This window comes from Diabrotica virgifera, chromosome 1 (genome assembly GCF_917563875.1).
Source record: "Diabrotica virgifera virgifera chromosome 1, PGI_DIABVI_V3a".
Taxonomy (NCBI): Eukaryota; Metazoa; Arthropoda; class Insecta; order Coleoptera; family Chrysomelidae; genus Diabrotica; species Diabrotica virgifera.
In genome coordinates this window covers 217037728-217057137 of record NC_065443.1, presented here as the reverse complement: position 1 = coordinate 217057137, position 19410 = coordinate 217037728, and the positions used below count along the sequence as shown (strand labels likewise).

Below are 19410 nucleotides of genomic sequence, written 5' to 3'. Positions count from 1 at the left end.
TTGACATTTAATAATGCGTTAGTTAGATGGCTCTACTCGAGTTACTTCGGAACAAAAAAAGAATGAAGAAAATTGCTCCATGGGAAGCCGAGAAAATGCATTTTTTTAACATATACCGATTTTGAACTTTGAGATTACATTTTCTTCAACCTAATTTTTGATTGGAATTTTGCTATTTTTGGCAATTTTCACTCGTAATATCGATAGTTTTTATTATAATAATATATGTTATGACTATTTTAAAGATATAAAAATTGGTGTGGAGAAAGAGGACAAACATGAAAAGGTGATGGTTTAAAAATTATGATCCTATTGTTTATATCTTTGCCGTAAATGCCGGTCAACTTTGACCGGTTGTATCTCAGGAACCACTCATCACAATTAAAAGTTTTTTCTTTTGGAAGAAGTGTCCTGCCGCTTTTTTTCTAATACCGTTTTCATGATTTAATTTAATTTAATATTTCCCGAGATATTCTATTTGTTTATAAGTAAAAAAATTGTTTATAATTTTCAAATATTCCTAAGGTCGCTTACATAGTCCAATTTCAATTCTGTAAAGTACATTAGATAGGTACAGTGTCTTTTTATACAAAAATCATAATTATTCTTATGTTTCATAATTATTGTGGTTATTAGAGCGACCGTAAATTTTTAATTAACAATTCAATTGTTGCTAAACTGTTCATTCAATTTCTATCGGCTTCTGGAATTTTAATCTATACCGAAAGAGCTTTTATATTACCAAGATATTTAATTACTGATAAACAATTACTTATCTAAAATTTTAGTTGAAAATTAAAGATTTTGTTGGAAAAACCCGCATTTTCCGGGGAAAATTTTCGTCGAAGTAAATCGGGAAAAACACGATTTTCGGGCGCCATTTGTTTATAAAAAAAGTAGCACACTATCTGCGGACTTTGCATACCTATATTATTAATATACAGTGCTAGTCAAAAGTCCGTACCCCCCCTCGTATGTTTTGAACGGTTATCCCTATAATAGTGAAATTTGGAGGGAGGAAATAAACGGACGTAAGCTTCTTAACTAGTCATGACAGGTGACGTAATAGTGACAGATGACGTTACAGGGCCACTGTGACCGATAATTTTAAATGGGACCTTATGGCAAGTGATACCTCATTTGAAAGGTATTCAAAATACCTATTTAGTCGTACTAATTTTGTTTGAGTTTAAGCTCATTTTGATGAATAAATGAAATAAATATAAAATTGTAGTTTCGCATTTAATTAATAAAAATTCAAAATTCCGCATATAATTACTTGTCAAAAAGGTTGACATTGACGTAAAAACTACTAGAGAATTGAAAAACGTCAACCTTTTTGACAAAAAAACCATAGGCGGACATTTGAATTTTTATTAATTAAATGCGAAACTAAAATATTATATTCATTTAATTTATTCACCAAAATCAAAATCAACTAAAACCCAAAAAAATTTGTATGACTAAATAGGTATTTTGAATACCTTTCAAACGAGGTATCACTTGCTATAGGGTCCCATTTAAAATTATCGATCACAGTGGCTCTGTAACGTCATCTGTCACTATTACGTCACCTGTCATGACTAGTTAAGAAGTCTACGTCCGTTTATTTCCTCCCTCCAAATTTCACTATTATAGGTATAACCGTTCAAAAGATTTGAGGGGGGTACGGACTTTTGACTAGCACTGTATACAGTCATAAGATTCGATTCCAGCAATAAAATTGCTGGTAAATAACTTTTCCTTGTATTTTGCTAATTAGCCCAGAGTATAAATATAATAATAAATTTTATTATCTTAAAAAATCTACTAGGTACATTTATGTTTAATGGCTGAAATGTAAAAGGCACAACTAAACCACATAATGTCGTTTAAAAACCAGTACAGAACATTCATCGATTTCTACAGAACTATCGATTATGAAACCAAACAAAAGAATTCAGAACAAAAAGAGCATTAACAATAATTCTCTCATTCCATAACTAATAACGACTTAAAAATTTTAAGCCGATAACTGTCTTCGAGGAATTTGAGAAGTGATATTTTTGTAGGGATTCTTTCAGGATGAATGACTTCAAATTGAATTATGTGAAAACAACAAAAATTCTGAAGGAGTTTAATACACTCCTGTCTAAAATGAATATGTCATTCATATAAATATGTAGGTATATATTTATTATGGTTTTGAAAAGTCAATTACAATAGGTTCATCAACATATCTACAGTCAAATTTCAAGTCTGTGTCAGCTTCTGAATCTGTTTGGTCCGCCTTTGTTGCCATTTCAACGATTTCTTTATCTGTCAGGAATGGATAGCCGTTTGTGTCCTCATCACAAATCAAATTAACTCTTTTTTTATTTTTTTACATTAAAATTTTTGCTTATGTAGTCAATACAACGTCTGTATGCACCCTGACGGTTAACAGAGGTGATGGTTAATGGAGAGACGGATAATCGAGGTTCCACGGTATTACACTAATGGTTGGCTGCATCGACTGTGTTTTTAACACATTGTGGCAAAGGTTCACTACAGGACATAAATATACAGTATGGTGCAAATGAAAGGAATAAATTCGTTATTTCGTAAACCAGCTACTTTAAGGAAAAATCCCGAAACAGGTCGATTTTTATTTTTAAATTGTGTTTTTTTTTCCATATAATATGGCATACTAGTGACGTTATCCGTCTGGGCGTAATGAAGTAATCGATGATTTTTTTAAATAGGAATAGGTTTAGGGCCGGTTGTTCGAACGCTAATCAACAATGATCATTATCAAATAATTAATTACTGTCAATGTCAACTTTGTTTGGGTTGTTAAAAAGTCTGTGGAGTCTATAATCAGTTAATATAACAATCATTATTACCATAATTAATAATAAATCTCATAATTGTAATTAATTATGTTTTCAGCAACCCAAACAAAGTTGACATTGACAGTTTTGGTGACAGTAATTAAATATTTGATAATGATCATTGTTGATTAGCGTTCGAACAACCGGCCCGTAGTGTGATAACTCATTTGAAAGGTTATTCAATTCTCTATTCAGCAATATAATCATTTACATAATTATTTATACAGGGTGTCCAAAAAATGTTTTTTAAATTAAATTATTTGACACAAGAAAGAAGAATTAAATTTATTTAATTAAAAATACATTTTACTTCTGTCACAAATTGGACAAAAATGTTTATTTCGCAGATAAACATTGCTTTTCGCTAAAATTAAATGTTCAAACTTCAGAGAGGCAAGTGGTGGCTGGAGGGAGCTGGCTTGAACATTGAATTTAATCAAAAACCAATTTTTATTTGTGAAATAAACATTTTTTTCTATTTTCGGGTAACAGTATAATGTACAGTAGAACCCCGATTATCCGTGCTCCTCGGGACCGAAGGGTGGCACGGATAATTGAAAAGCACGGATAATCCGAACATGTATTTCTTATGTATAATACATATGTACGTATACACATACATATATGTACCTACCATAAAAAATAACAGAAAAAAATAAATCTTTCATTATGAGTCTCTCTTTCGTCATATAGAGTTTCCGTCAAGTGATTTATTATTACACTATTTTGATAAAACCAAAGAAAACCTTGATTTTGCCAAAGAAAAGGGACTTATAATAAAAAGTATGTACCACCAACGAAAGGACATTTATAAAGGGAACATGGAAATCTCCAGACGGCCATACAGTCAACCAGATTGACCATGTTTTAATTGAGAAAAACGAAGAAAACTGCATAACAAAGGTGAGAACATATAGAGGACCCGATATGGACTCAGACCACTATTCGGTCGGAATATGGATGAAACAATTAGTACCAACTCTTCCAAACAAAAAGAGATTAAAATACAAAAGAAACAAACCAATCAGATTACAGACAGAATGTGAGCAAACGTTGTGTGGACAAAATATTAACAACAAATTAGAGAGCATAGTGGATGAAAGGAATGTAGAATGCACATGGGGAACATTAAAAGATGTAATTAAAGAAGCAGCAGCTATTTCCAGCACCAATGACAACACAAAGAAAAAACAAAAAGAATGGTTTGATGAAGAATGTGAACAATCATTGGAAGAACGGGCCAAGCTACGATTAAAAATAATAACTCAAGGAACAAGAGAAGCGCAGGAAAATTACACTAAACAAAGAAATAGAACCAAAAAAATACTACGAGAAAAAAAAGGAAACATTATGAAGCTAAACTGAAAAATATAGAGGAAAGCTACAAAAATAATCAAATTAGGAACCTGTACCAAGGGATAAAAAATGAGAAACGAGGGCACCAACCGAAAACTGTACATTATAAAGACAAAAATGGAGAAATGATTATGGGTGAATCAGAGATATTAGAACGCTGGAAGCAGTACTTTGATGAGCTTCTAAATGGACCTGAAGAGACAGACGATAAGAACGAGGAAACAGAGGATCTAGTAAATGAAATACAAAATCAACAGAGTGAAGAGCAGGCTCTGACTATAAGCGAAATTCAGAATATCATCGATAAATTAAAAATGAACAAAAGCCCAGGAAGCGACGACATAACGGCTGAAATGATTAAATTTGGAGGAAATCAGTTAGTAGATAAAATCCATAAACTAATTAATAATATATGGGAACAAGAAATACTACCTGAGGAATGGACAGAAGCAATACTGTGTTCTATTCACAAAAAAGGAAATATGGCTGATTGTCAGAATTATCGAGGCATAGCCCTGCTAAACATAACGTATAAAATATTGGCTATGCATATTAAAAACAGAATAACAATGAAGGTTGATAAAAGCATAGGAGAATATCTAAGTGGGTTCAGAAAAGGCAGAAATACTGTGGATCAGGTCTTCACACTACGAGAAGTACAGGCTGAAAGTTACGAATATAATAAAGACACCATGGTTCTTTTCATTGACTTTAAACAGGCTTTCGATCGAGTTCACTCGAATTGTTCACAGTATTGCAAGACATGGACGTTTCTTAAAAGCTTATTAGAATTATAAAATTAACTCTCCAAAGAACAATGAATAAAGTCAAGATAAACAATACTATAACAGAAAGCTTTGAGGTCAAACAAGGACTGCGGCAGGGTGATCCATTATCCTCTATAATGTTTAGCATATTACTAGAAAAGGTTATACAGGAAGCAAACATTAATAGAACAGGTCTGATCTATCACAAAAAACATCAGTGCATGGCATTCACAGACGATTTGGTAATCTTGGCTAGGAGCAAAATAGAACTTATAGAAACAGTTATAAGACTCGAGGAGAGGGCAGCAACCAAAGGATTGTATATAAATGAAGCAAAAACAAAGTATATGGAATGGACAAATAAGCAATTCGTTCGGGGGCAATACATAACAATGACAACAGCGAAGGGAACACAGTATAAATTCGAAGAAGTTGAGAGATTTGAGTACTTAGGAACTGTCTTCACAAGAGATCCTAACTGTGAAGAAGAAATACAAAAGAGAATTATGTCGGGCAACCGCGCTATATTTGCTCTTAATGGGTTGTTAAGAAGTAAAAATATATCACGAAGAGCAAAACTAAGAACTTACAAGACCATAATAAGGCCGATAGTAACGTATGCTTCTGAAACATGGGTCACAACAAAAAACACCAAGAGTTGTTATTAGTTTGGGAGAAGAAAATACTGCGCAAAATCTTCGATGCGAAAAACCTAAATGGACAATGGGTAAGAAGAACAAATAAGGAACTAACTGAGATCCATCAAGATCCTAACATACTAGCAGTAATTAAGGCGCAAAGACTTAGATGGTTGGGTCATGTGCAGAGGATGATTCCATCTAGAATTCCCAGAATGGTACTATCTAGTGCACTGGCAGGGAAAAGACGAAGAGGAAGACCGAGGTCACGATGGAGTAATGGAGTTAGAGAAGATATGAGAAGAATTAACGTAAGGAACTGGGAAAGAAAAGCGACTGACAAAAGGGAGTGGAAAAGAATAGTACATCAAGCCATGGGCCTACTAGGCTCGTAGTGCTTACATATTATTATGAGTCTCTCTTTCATCATATAGAGTTTCCGTCAAGTGATTTACGATTACACTATTTTGATAAAACCTCAAAAACGCAACTTGAGTAATAGAAAATCATAGCACAGATAATCCGCAGCACGGATAATCCGCACCCGGATAATCGGGGTTCTACTGTATTTTAAATTAAATAAATTACATACATTCTTCTTTTTTTGTCAAATAATTTAAATACAAAAGTTTTTTTGGACACCCTGTATACATAATTATGTAAATGTTTATATTGCTGAATAGAGAATTGAATAACCTTTCAAATGAGGTATCACATGATCCCTATTCCCATTTAAAAAAAGCATCAATTACGTCATCACGCCTAGATGGGTGACGTCACTAGTATGTCATATATGCCAAAATATCATAATTTAAATATAAAAATCGACCTGTCTTGGGATTTTTCCTTTAAGTCGCCGGTTTACGAAATAACGGATTTATTCCTTTCATTTGCAGCATACACCATACTGTATACTAGGCCGGGCCGAAAAATTTTTTTTCTACTTTTTCTATACGGCTTGTTGCCAAAAGTTGTGACTAGTATTTATATAATCCTATACCAAATTTGGGCCGGTTTAAAAAATAACTAACCGGGCCCTTAAAATTTTTTTTTGGGCCAAATTTTTTTTTTCAAATTGTTGTACAAGGCTAGTGGCTAAACGTTGGAACTACTATTTATATAATCCTATATCAAATTTGGGCCGGTTTAAAAAGTAATTAACCAGGCCCTTAAAGGATTTTTATTTTGTTAAAAAAATGCTAGGAGCTATTAAAAAAGCTTCTGTTGTCATATTCTATTGTTAAGCGAAAGAAAGATAATACAGTCGACAGGAAAAAATACTTAAGCTTTTAAATGCCGTTTTAGAAGATCTAAACTAAATTTTCAGAGATAATACAGCGCTGGTCATCGACAAAAATAAAATTCGGAGAGGAGTTAAGGAAAACAGACGGCAACTCCAGCGCGAGAATATAAATTTAAACAAGTCAATTAAAGGGCTATACTGTGATGAAAGAAAATATCAAACCATGGTCTTCGGAAACGCGAGACGAATTATGAAACTGAAGACCATATAGCTTTAATCGAAGGATCCGGTAATTTATATTTTGGGTACTTAGCTCTCAGCCAGTCTCGTATCATAGATATTGTCGAAGGAATATTTATTATTATTTACAAAGCTGTAATATAGATCTAAACAGTTTAAGTGTTATGGGATGTGATGGTACAAATGTCAATACGGCTGGAAGGTGGAATCATTGGAATTATAGAAAGGCAAGTGCATAAACCATTACAGCGGAATGTATGCCCGTTGCACGCTACTGAACTTGCCTTGCGATATTTGCTGCAAAAACTAGATGCCCACACAAAAGGTCCCTATTCATATTCTGAGCTGATTGGATCCCCTCTTCCCAATTGCGAAAAAATGCCTGTTATTAAATTTAAACCCATAGAAGCTATCCTGCCTCTTGTAAACGAAAATGATCTAAGTCCAGATCAACAGTATTTATTCAAACTATATAATTATATAGTTTCCTTTAATTATAATAATAATAATAATTTGAGGTGGAATATATTCTCAAAGTTTGGCAGAGAGAAGTCCAGAGAAGATGGCACAAACACGTTGGTTCACGACAGCGAACCGCATTCTTAGAGTTTATGTAGCTACAACTGATCCTTGTGAAAGCTTAAAGATTTTAGCTGAGTTTTTATTACAAGACAAGTATATTCTCGTATGAGGTTTGGGATAAAAACTCAGCCAAGATTAAAATATGGTGCCAGGCATCTATGGAAATTAATACAGGCCTCGAGAGATTTTCTGAGTAATGTCTCATCAATTATCAATAAAGTTATTCAAGACAGTGCTTAATTTGCACACCCGGAAGTCATTTAAATTTGTATGTTAACAGATTCATGTTAACGTATTAGAGAGGTTGCTGTCAGAAAAATTTTAAAATATAGGAAGGCTGGTATAAAAATTGCGTTTTCATAGTATCCCAAATCCCTAAATCAATTTCGATGCAGAAGATTACATACATCTCATAGTCAGCGGGTGGAACTCGCCATGCAGCTACCTCATCGTGATGAGTTCTGGGTTAAATAAATAATAATATACAAAATAATGTTAAATATGTCCATAATAGTTCAATGTAACAACATTTCGTGCCGAATATTGATTCAAGCAAAGAGCTGCGCAGTTCACAGCGCAAAAATAGTAAATAAATATGAATTGTTTACCCCTCTTTTATACTTTTAGTCCTGGGGGCTGGTTAAATCTTTTTAAATCATGATGAAAATTTCTTAACGAGATAGTACCATCGATATTAATATTTTGGACACTAGCCCGCCCCAAAAATAAAGCAAAAACAAATAATTTTTTTAGGCCCCCGGGGTCCCGGTCAAAAATATTTTAATTCGGCCTATGTTTGGTACACAGTATTAGGACTACCATACAAAACTTTTTTTTACTAGCCCGTTTAAAATTTCCCAAAAATTTTTTTTGCCCTTTTTCGGCCCGGCTACTGTATACCTCGTAACACACTTAATGTAAGTTTATAAATATCTCTAAACGCAGTCAAGGTGTTATTGCTGATGTACTTAGGTTTCTTTTTTATCCTAATTTGATAGTGAAAACATTAAGTTAATACATGAATTATGCACAACTTGAGGAAAAAAAATGTTTAGATGTGCCAGGGAATCTTTATTTTCAATACCTGAATGTATACCCTTTTTACTACAAAAACAAGCTTATGTCAGTCAAGATATCCGATGTCAGAGCATTGCCAAAACATTAGAGTTTAAAATTAGAAATCAACCTCGATGGATGTAATTAGCAATTGCTCCTAAAAAACTGTTGTTTTACATGAAAAACAATTTGTTTGTCTGTAAATTGCAATAACTGCAATGCAAAGTTTGTACCTTTAGTTTTTCTTTTTTAAACAAAAACTTGAAGCAATTAGGACAAATTGATAGTGATAGATAAGTAATTACCATATACCAGTGAAGTGACTTACTATCTTTATTAAAGGGTTTATTTTTGACATTTTGTTGAATATTCAAATATGGGCAAATGCTTGTTATGCAAGAAAGATGCTGCAGAGGATAAGACTTCTTTCAAGTGTGATGGATGTAAGAGGGCTCTACATATTAATTGTGCCAGTATAACAGCTACAGAAGTAAGATGTCTTCAATTGGCAGCAGATACTAGGAAATTAAAATATTTCTGTGAGGATTGTGAGCAAGGTTTACTGTTAGTACCAATTTTGAAGTCTATGGTTGAAGATCTAAAAATTGAGGTAGAGAAACTTAAGTGTGCCAATGAAAAATCCTTACACGAAAAGGATAATCAGATTTGTGATCTAAGGAAGACTATTGATGAACTGAAATGCAACTACAATGCGCCAGGTTTGCCATTTGAGGAAATGTTCATAGAAATAAATGATAGAATTGTAAAATCTAACAATATTATGTTATTCAATGTTCCCGAATTGAATTCTGAGAATATTGAAGATAGGATAAAACAAGACAAAGCCAAAGTCGAGGAAATTATGAAGCAAATGGGAAAAGATGAAGCGTTGGAGGATTTAGTGAAGGTTGTTCAAGTACGAAAGAACACGGGTAGTAAGTCTCGTCCACTTAGAGCTATTTTTTCCAATAATGGTGTTGTTAAGGACATTTTAAGGAATAAGAAAAGACTACAGAACTCAACAATCAAAATAAATAGTGATCAAACAAATATGCAAAGGGATATGTTCAGTAAAGCTTGGAAAGAATTAAAAGACAGACAAAATAAAGGCAAAAAAGACATTGCCATAAAATACAGAAATGGTGTACCAAAAATTGAATCATTCAAGAAAGAAGGAAAAAACTAATCTCATCCCCATTACAAGTTTATTGTCAGAACGTCAGAGGACTTCGTACAAAAATTCAAGATCTGATTAGTTATATTTTATGTTCTGATTATGACATTTTTATATTTGTTGAAAGTTGGTTACACGAGGATATTTTAGATAGTGAAATTAAAATACCTTCACATAGAACTTTTAGATGTGATCGTGATAATAGTTATAAGTCAAGAGGAGGAGGTATTTTGATTGTTGTTAAAGACTACATTAAGGTAATTGTGCTGAAACCCTTGTACAAATCTATTGAACAACTTTTTCTTTTATGCTCATTTGGTAAAGAAAATTTTATAATTGGAGGGGTATATATTCCACCAAAATCCGTAGAACAAATATATGAACAACACTGTTTATCAGTCGAAGATATATCCCAAAGGTATAATCATCATAAGACATATATATTCGGAGAATTCAACCTTCCGGAAGCTTCATGGGATAACAATGAATCAGGTGTCTTGGTGAATTGTCCTCAAGGTTCACATGCATTGTACTTAGCTGAGTTTTATGGGTACTTGAATTTTTTCCAGATGATTAATATTCCAAATGAAAGAAATGTGTTTTTAGACTTAATATTTACAAATGTTTGTGATTTACAAGTAGCAAAAGCTTCAGATCCGATTTTTAAAAATAGTTATCATCACATAAGTTACACTTACAATATTAGTTTGTGTGAACGTCGAGGTAAGTCATTAGAATATACTGAATTTTATCACGATTTTGTAAACGCAGACTATGAAGGTCTCAATAACTATCTTTCAATGATACCTTGGGAAGACCATTTGAATTTGTCAAATGTTGATGATGCTTTAACAGAATTTTACAACATACTTAATATGTCACTATCATTGTTTGTACTGTTGAAAAGATTTAGAACTTCTAGTTATCCAAAATGGTTTGATGCCAACTTGCGTTATTTCGTCGTACAGAAAAAAATTGCTCATAAAAATTATTTAGCTTCCTGTAATCAAGAGGATTATGTGATATTTTCAGAACTTAGGAGATTATGTAAGGATCTATCAAATCAATGTTATAACACTTATCTGAATCAAGTAAATCATAATTTATGCAGTAATCCCAAGTACTTTTGGCAGTTTGTAAACAGTAAGAGAGCATCAAATGATTTACCAAACACAGTATGTACTATGGTAATGCTATAGCAACAAACGGACAACAGATTGCAAACTGTTTCCGTCAATTTTTTTCAACAGTTTATTCGCCACAATCAAATATTAATAACTTGGAAGTAAAGGGAAACAACAATCTTTTTGAAGTTATACTTCTTTAGGCGTGATTGAGAGTGAAATTTCATAATACTGTGCGCATGCGCACACAGACAGTATGGCGTTTAGTTGCTAAATCTTTCTAGTTATGTATAAATATATCAGTGCAAGAAAAGGTGTAAAAAGAATATATTAGTGTTTTTAGTAAATATATTTATTATAATTTTTGTGTCTTTGGATGTGTCTTCTTTAGGAGTAAGATTAGTATTATTAAAACATTTTATTGTACCTATCTTTATTATATTTCACCTTGTCTGTTTGTTTCCGTGAATTGTCATTAGGTACGTCCGAACCGATACAGACACAGTCGTCGTAGCCTATTTGGTATAGCATTCCACCAAAGATCGAGAGGTCTTGAGTTCGAATCCAGTGCAATCCTATACTTTTTTTTTATTTTTTTGAAAGCGGTAAGCACAAAATTAGTTTGGTGTTTAAAAAAAATTAAAACAAACTGTTTAAAGTATATTTATTTTAAAAAAATCATATAATAAAAGTATAACTTCTTACGTACGTACAAAGTACACACACATTCTTTTTTATACCTAATTTTTCAATATCAGTGAAAGATATTTTCAACAACATTTTATCCCTACCCAATAAGTTAAGCAGTGGTCCAGATGGTATTCCCGATTACTTTCTAAAGAACTGTATATATTCACTAACTAATCCTTTATATCTTCTTTTTGAGTCATCATTAAATACATCAGTTTTCCCAACTTTATGGAAGCACTCTTATATCTGCCCAATTTTTAAATCAGGTAATAAACAAGACATAACAAATTATCGAAGCGCTTGTAAACAATCCTCTATACCAAAACTTTTTGATAGACTATTGCACGATCAATTAAAATTTTATTGTAAAGAGCGTCTAATACACAATCAACATGGATTTTCTCAGAATAAATCAACGGTAACAAATTTAGTACCCTTTGAACAAAAAATATTAAACGCGTTGGAGAATAAAAGTCAGATGGATACTATTTATACTGACTTCTCCAAGGCATTTGACAGAGTAGATCATAACATCTTATTGGGAAAATTAAATGCTTTTGGCTTCAGTCATCAATCCTTACAATGGTTTAATAGCTTTTTAAGAGATCGCACACAGCAGGTGAGAGTAGGTTGTTTTAATTAAATTATAATTCATGTGACATCAGGAGTATCCCAAGGAGATCACTGTTCACCTTTGTTATTTAATATATTTGTGAACGATATATCAGAATGTTTTAGAAATTGCGATTTCCTGATGTTTGCAGATGATTTGAAATTATTTAAATCCGTAGATTCAAATGTTGATGTAACATTAATTCAAGAAGATTTAGACCGGTTGAGTATTTGGTATGAGAATAATATTTTGCATTTAAATGTTGCTAAATGCTGTTATGTTATATAAGCTTTTTTAGGGGTAATAACAAATATGATACTTCTTACACAATTAATGAAAATGAATTGTCTTATGTTAAAACAATAAAAGACTTAGGAGTCACATTTGATGAGCAGTTGCGTTTTGTGCAACATATAAATAGTGTAACAGTAAATGCATCAAAATCTTTGGGCTTTATCATTCGCAACTGTCTGAGACTATCTGTAGGGGCTTTAAGAACGGTATATTATGCTTTGGTTGTATCTAAAGTGGAATATGCATCTATTGTATGGTCTCCACAATACCAAGTTCATTCTACTATGTTGGAGATATTGCAGAATAAATTTTTGAGATATTGTGCATACAAATTAAACATACGCATTACTAATCATGATTATACCTATATTTTAAAAACACTCAACATGAATTTATTAAAAACTCGAAGAGATAACTCTGATTTGGTATTTGTGTTTAAATTAATAAATGGTTTAATTTGTTGTTCTGAACTTCTCCAATCTATTAACTTATATGTTCCCTCCAGAAGTCTCAGACATGTTGATTTGTTTTATATACCTTTTCATCGAACAAACTATGGTATGCATTCACCCATTGAGCGAACACTAACAATTATAAACGAGAATAACTTGGAAATGTTTGGTGTCTCCTTGGCTGCTTTTAAGAATCGGATTAAAAGAGCTTGACAGGTACTTTTTGTTTATTTGAACTGATTTGTGTAATAGATGTAATATGTGTAATGGATAACTATTAATATTTCATTTTTGTTTAATATGTAATTAAGATTTATTTTACTCTAGTTTAGTAGATATTACAGAGATTGATTTTATACTGTATGTGTTGTAATGGGGGTAATCCCGTATATAAATAAATAAATAAATAAATAAAAGAATATGACTCTTCATGATGGCAATGTTTATTGTACAGTGAGAAGCTAGGCATAATTACTTGTCAGCAATATTTTTCTTTGTTTTTGTTTACTGTACAAATAATATCTTTATACGAATAATTCCTTATTCTAATTAATGATGGCAATCGCTTTTCATTACAGTAAAACCTCGATATAACGGACTAAATGGGGGGACGGGGTGTCCGTTAATGCCGAAAGTCCGTTATATAAAAATAGGTTTAAAATAAATCAAATAACCTTTTTTAAGTTGTATTTGCACTTTTGAAGTTTGCTGTTTTTTTATAATTAGAAATGTGTCCGCACAATGATATAATAAAAATTTTATTGGAATTCTTTGCAAAATGCAGAGACATTTTGAATTTTTTTCACATTTAACCGGATTTTTTTGTCCGTTATATCTGAAGTCCGTTATATCGAGGTTTTACTATACTTGCCAAATTATTATCAACAATATTATCATAGTGTAATGGGATAACCAGGACTCATACCCTCTCCACATTGCCAAGTGTCATGTCTGCTGATATTGTTTACAAATAGAAAAGTTCGTTTTTCTGTGAAGAATGTCATTTTCTAATATCAATGAAAAAAATCAACTTGTTAAAAAAATTAAATATTGTAAATGTGCTGTAATTGGGTTCATCAGTAAAAATCATATTTATTACCTATTCCAAAAAAAAAGGTTACATGGTTTTAACTGATTATTTTGATAATAAAACAAAAATTGATCAATTAGAAGGCTGGAAAACTGTAAGTATTAAAATTAAAACATGTTTATCCGAACACAACAGTTCACTTCATTTTAACACATTCCCTGACACACTTCACATGCAGCTGCATCTTCTTATGGAGTAAGTGACTTCATATGCAGTTGTGTCCGTGAATGTGATAAGGAAGATAATTACAGTTTATCCCAAACCCTTTTTTCACTGCGTGATTAATTTTGACCTCACATAAGATTATAAAACGTCGCGAATCACTGCATGACATTTTAGTTAAATCTGACATTTGTCAGATTAATTATCTTCTGTTTATGTAAATATCGATATTTATATAAATATTTGCCAGAATATTAACATTTAAAATATTTTAAGGAAAAAATAAATATAGAATACATTTCACTATACAATGTCCGAATATATACTACATTCGCTCTCGTGAGATTTTTTTTGACACATTCGGAATAGGAAACATACAACACAAAAATTCCTACCTCACACTATTAACTGCTAAAAAAGAAGAATTATTAGAAATAGTGGGAGTGTCTACTAATCTCATAAAATTTTGTGAAGTTTATTTCTACAAAATATTTTTATTTTGTACAATAAATAATTTTCTCATTTGTTATTAATACACATTATAATGGTGCGAATAAATAATTATTGATTGGCGTAAGGTTTATGTTATTTTTATGCCTGTTTACTATTAATAATATTGGATATGAGCAGGTGCGTTGGTTTTGTAGTAATTTCCAGTCACTTCTGAACTTTTCAAAAAAGAAATTACTAACGTCAGTGTCAAAATGAATCTCGATAGAGCGAATTAAGTATACCAATGACATAAAATATTTATATTTATGTTGTTAACAAATTTCTAACCTAGAATTACAATTGTCATTTTATTCGTTAACATTGTGAAAGCACTATCACAATAGATTACTTTTTTCAAATTATCTTTTTTTACATCATGGATTGCATTTAGAGCATCCATTAGAGTTATCCATTTAGAGCAGCGTTTCCCAACAGGTGGGTCGCGGGCAGATTTCAGGTGAGTTGAGACGTGGCTCTTACGGTAGCTGAATAATGTTCATATATATCATCATGGGTGAGGGATGGGTCGCGAATATGAAAAAACATCATAAGGTGGGTCGCCAGACATAAAAGGTTGGGAACAACTGATTTAGAGTATTGTAATTGTCAACCAATTATACATCTCTCAAAGAAAATGAAGGTGGAGAGGAAAAAAGAAATTATTATTGAATGGTTTTTTTAGCCAGTTCACTACCAAGGGGTGTTTAAGTTTCGTCCTCACAGACCACAGTTTTTTAAATTGTCATTATGTGCAATGCGATCACCGGCTCACACGTGAGACGCTGGTCTATTGGAAAAATCGATGTGGCTCATATATGAGTCACTTGGTAGCGAATGTGTTTTTATTACTGTTATGAGGAAAAATGCTCTAATTAAAATTTTTTATTGTGTACAATGTACAATGCCCTAGACATATTATGCACTTTCTACTGCTAACCAGTAGTGATGCTGCCAAAAAATATATTTATAAGAAACAAAAAAATATTTATTGTTTGAAAATGTACCTCTACAATCTGTTTTACAATATTTCAAGGGAAGAATGCCAAATACACAGAGAAAATAAAAATTATGCTTTTTAGAAAAACATAAATCTTCCACATTAACCTTTGGCAATTGTCTCTTCCTACAATTTCTTTTTTTTTATTCAATTCTATATTGGCTGTCCAATTTTCAACTAATAAACCCTGGTCCTACATAGGGTTCATGAATCAATCCACAAGGCCCATGAATCAATCAAAATATGACATCAACTGTAATTTCTCCAAATAACCTTGATACCATCAGCAAAACTCTTCCAAGACCCCATATGTATTGTCTTTCTGCAGGAAGATAATCAAAATGCTGGCATATATATTTATATAAGCAATTCAGAATCAATATGTGACAAATTTACATAGATTTTCGTTAAGGACAAAACTAATCCTCCAGCATACATTATGCAGACGTTTCATAATAGTATCATCTTCACAATGCAAATTATTTCATATGTAATTATAATTAGTAACAAATTTGGAATTAATTATAACTCTTGATTAATTATTCAAAGGTTAAAGAACAACAAATAAGAATGTATCAAAGCAGAAGGTTGGCAGGTAGTTTTAACTGTCAAATCCTAACAAATTACCTTCCCAACGTATTTAAATAATGTTAAATGTGTACAAAAATAGTTCTGATATCTCTCGAGTTTTTCTTTCTTTGTGCCTATGAGAATCTCTCAAATTTCACAATACCCTCTAAACGATTTTCAACTCTAAAGATAAAATCGATATCGGCCATTTTGGTTAAGATTTTGTTGTACTACATTATGCTGTTAACACTCATCTTATTTTAATATTTGCAAATGATTCATAAGGATTAAAGATAGTACTTACACTTCCTCCAAGGAAATTACACAGAGGTAGAATTTCACAAATTATTACAGTCTACGTACTTTAACCAGATATTAAAAAACACCAACACTACCAACTACCACAATCCACACGAATACAATGCGCATGAAATATGAAAATTCAACATTTTTGAATGACTAATCAACAGAGCTACCAACATGAATAGTCAATTCCCCCAGATTTGAATTTTATAAACGCTGTGTCTAGGTACACGCTAACGTGTACGTAAATAAAAAAGTTAGGTACACGCGAATTAAACTTCATCAAGCCAGTGACGTCATTATTTAGCATGCGCAGTGACTTTATATTTTGGTACACGCTATTTTGATATGTGTGTTTGTCGTTTGTTGTTTGTTTGACAGAAAATATTTTTATTAACGGAAGGGGAAGGGAAGCAAAACTATTCAGATGTTTCAAACTTAATTGTAATAAAACACGTCGGAAAAATGAAAGAATACCCATGAACGAACACATCAATCACTTGTTTTGTACTTGCTAACTTTTTCTATAACAAACGTTTGCTATTTATAGAAAAAGACAGCAAATACAAAATAAGTGATTGATGTGATCGTTCATGGGTATAGGGCTTTTCATCGACTGTCATTTGTTTCGAGCTTCTGTCATGTGTCACATAATATTAATATATCTACGCCATACGTCTTTGGTTTGTATCATTGGTATATACCAATAACGTATGACGTAGATATATTAATATTATGTGACACATGACAGAAGCTCGAAACAAATGACTGTGAATGAAAAGCCTTATTCTTTCATTTTTCCGACTGATGTATATAAAAGTATATATTCAGGTTAGCAAAACAAATATTAGTTAACATGATATATACAAAATTACAAAAAGTGAATAGGGAACTTGCACAATTTTTTTTATTACATAATAATGTTCAGTTTTGTTTAAAAATTAGATTTCCAAAATTTCACGCTTCAAAAACTCGTAATAACTTAGAAATACGTATTTAAAGTCTTCAGCGGTATAAAATAGTTCAAACGACCCGTGACGTCACATAGTTTTACATTAGTTATTATTATGGTTATATTTCGCTGTGTCTAGGTACACGCTAACGTGTACGCAAATAAAAAAGTTAGGTATGTACACGCGAATTAAACTTCATCAAGCCAGTGACGTTATTATTTAGCGTGCGCAGTGACTGTATATTTTGGTACATGCTATTTTGATATGTTTAGCGTGTGTTTGATAGAAAAATATTTGTTAAAGGAAGGGAAGCAGAACTATTCAGATGTTTCAAACTTAATTGTAATAAATCAATGTATATATTAAGGCTATGGGTACATAATTCGCAAATATTTTACGGCTATCCCTACCTTTTCTGTCTTTACATGGCAAATTACGTGTAGTAAAATTCACACTGGTATGGATATGTACATATTACTAGAATGTCATTCTACTTGACAATGTCATAACTAGCTTAAAGAGATGGCTTTTGAATGTTCTTGGATAACTGTTATTTTTTGTATAATTGCAAATTATTAATTCACTTAATAAATGTGATAATTTTTTCACTAGCTATGTATTCAGTGATTGTAATAATTTATATGTACCTACAACAAAAACTAATACTCAATCGAGAAAAGAGGAAAAGTGTTAAAATGATTTTTTAATAAACGGAATAACTTTTAACTTTTAACGGAAACTTTTTTAATAAATGGAACGCTTACAATTTCAACATCTTTAACAACAATATACTTGGACCACAGAATATAATATCTTGATGTATTCTCTGCTTCTATCTTCCATAAATAATACACAATAAATAACTTTTTATAAAGTTCACGTTTTAAATCAATTATTTATTAAATACACTATATATCAATATTATTTAATCAACAATTCAAAATATTCCCGATTCATGTCAAATAATTATTTAAAATTGTCACTGATTGTCAGTGTCTGACTGACAATATTCTATTCGACTGAGTGCGTTGTATGACAAAGATAGATTTTAAAAATGACCACGGACATTGTGTTCGTTTTTTTCGAATCCTGAAAAAACCAATAAATATTTTTGAAAAATCTAAACGCAGAATGAAAGACTAAATTATTACCGAGGGCCGAAAGTCCCTTAGAATAAATAAAAAGTTTATTTTGAATGAGATATTTGAAATTAAAAATAACACTAAATTTTCTCTTAGTTTTTTACCCCTGTAACTTATTAAAATAAACATTATAGAAGTTCTTAGGGACTTTCGGCCCTCGCTAATAATGCAATCTTTCATTCTGCGTTTAAATTTTTTAAAAATACTTATTAGTTTTCTCAGGATTCGAAAAAAATGAATCCCCATTTGAATAGCATTGCAGCCGAAAAAACGTACCGATCCTCTTAAAGTATATATTTAGGTTAGCAAAATAAATATATGTATTTAGTTGACATAACACATAAAAAATATTGTTAAAATAATTTTTATACGTAAGTTAATTATTATAATCAACTATTCTAAATAGGAAATAAGCCACAATTTAACTAAAAAATGATTTTATTAACGTTTCGACGTCCAAATCGGATGTCATTGTCAAAATACAAAAATTAGTCAGATTAAATAAATTATTAGAAAAATTTTTTTACTAATAGTCCAGGAACCGAAGCATTTCACCTCGCAATTTTTACAGAATAGATCGATTTGCTTGAAAATTTGAAAATAAGTAGTGGATAGTTCAA

At 31.5% G+C, this 19410-nt stretch overlaps 1 protein-coding gene across 1 annotated transcript in view; it reads right to left on the bottom strand.

Annotated features, from left to right (window-relative positions):
* The window catches only part of LOC126882408 (lissencephaly-1 homolog), a 179280-nt gene extending 162416 nt beyond the window's left edge, over positions 1-16864 (bottom strand). The window contains exon 1 of the mRNA XM_050647353.1: positions 16697-16864. The gene's annotated coding sequence lies outside the window, so the exon portion shown is untranslated. The remainder of the gene's footprint in view (positions 1-16696) is intronic.
* Between the last annotated feature and the right edge of the window lie 2546 nt (positions 16865-19410).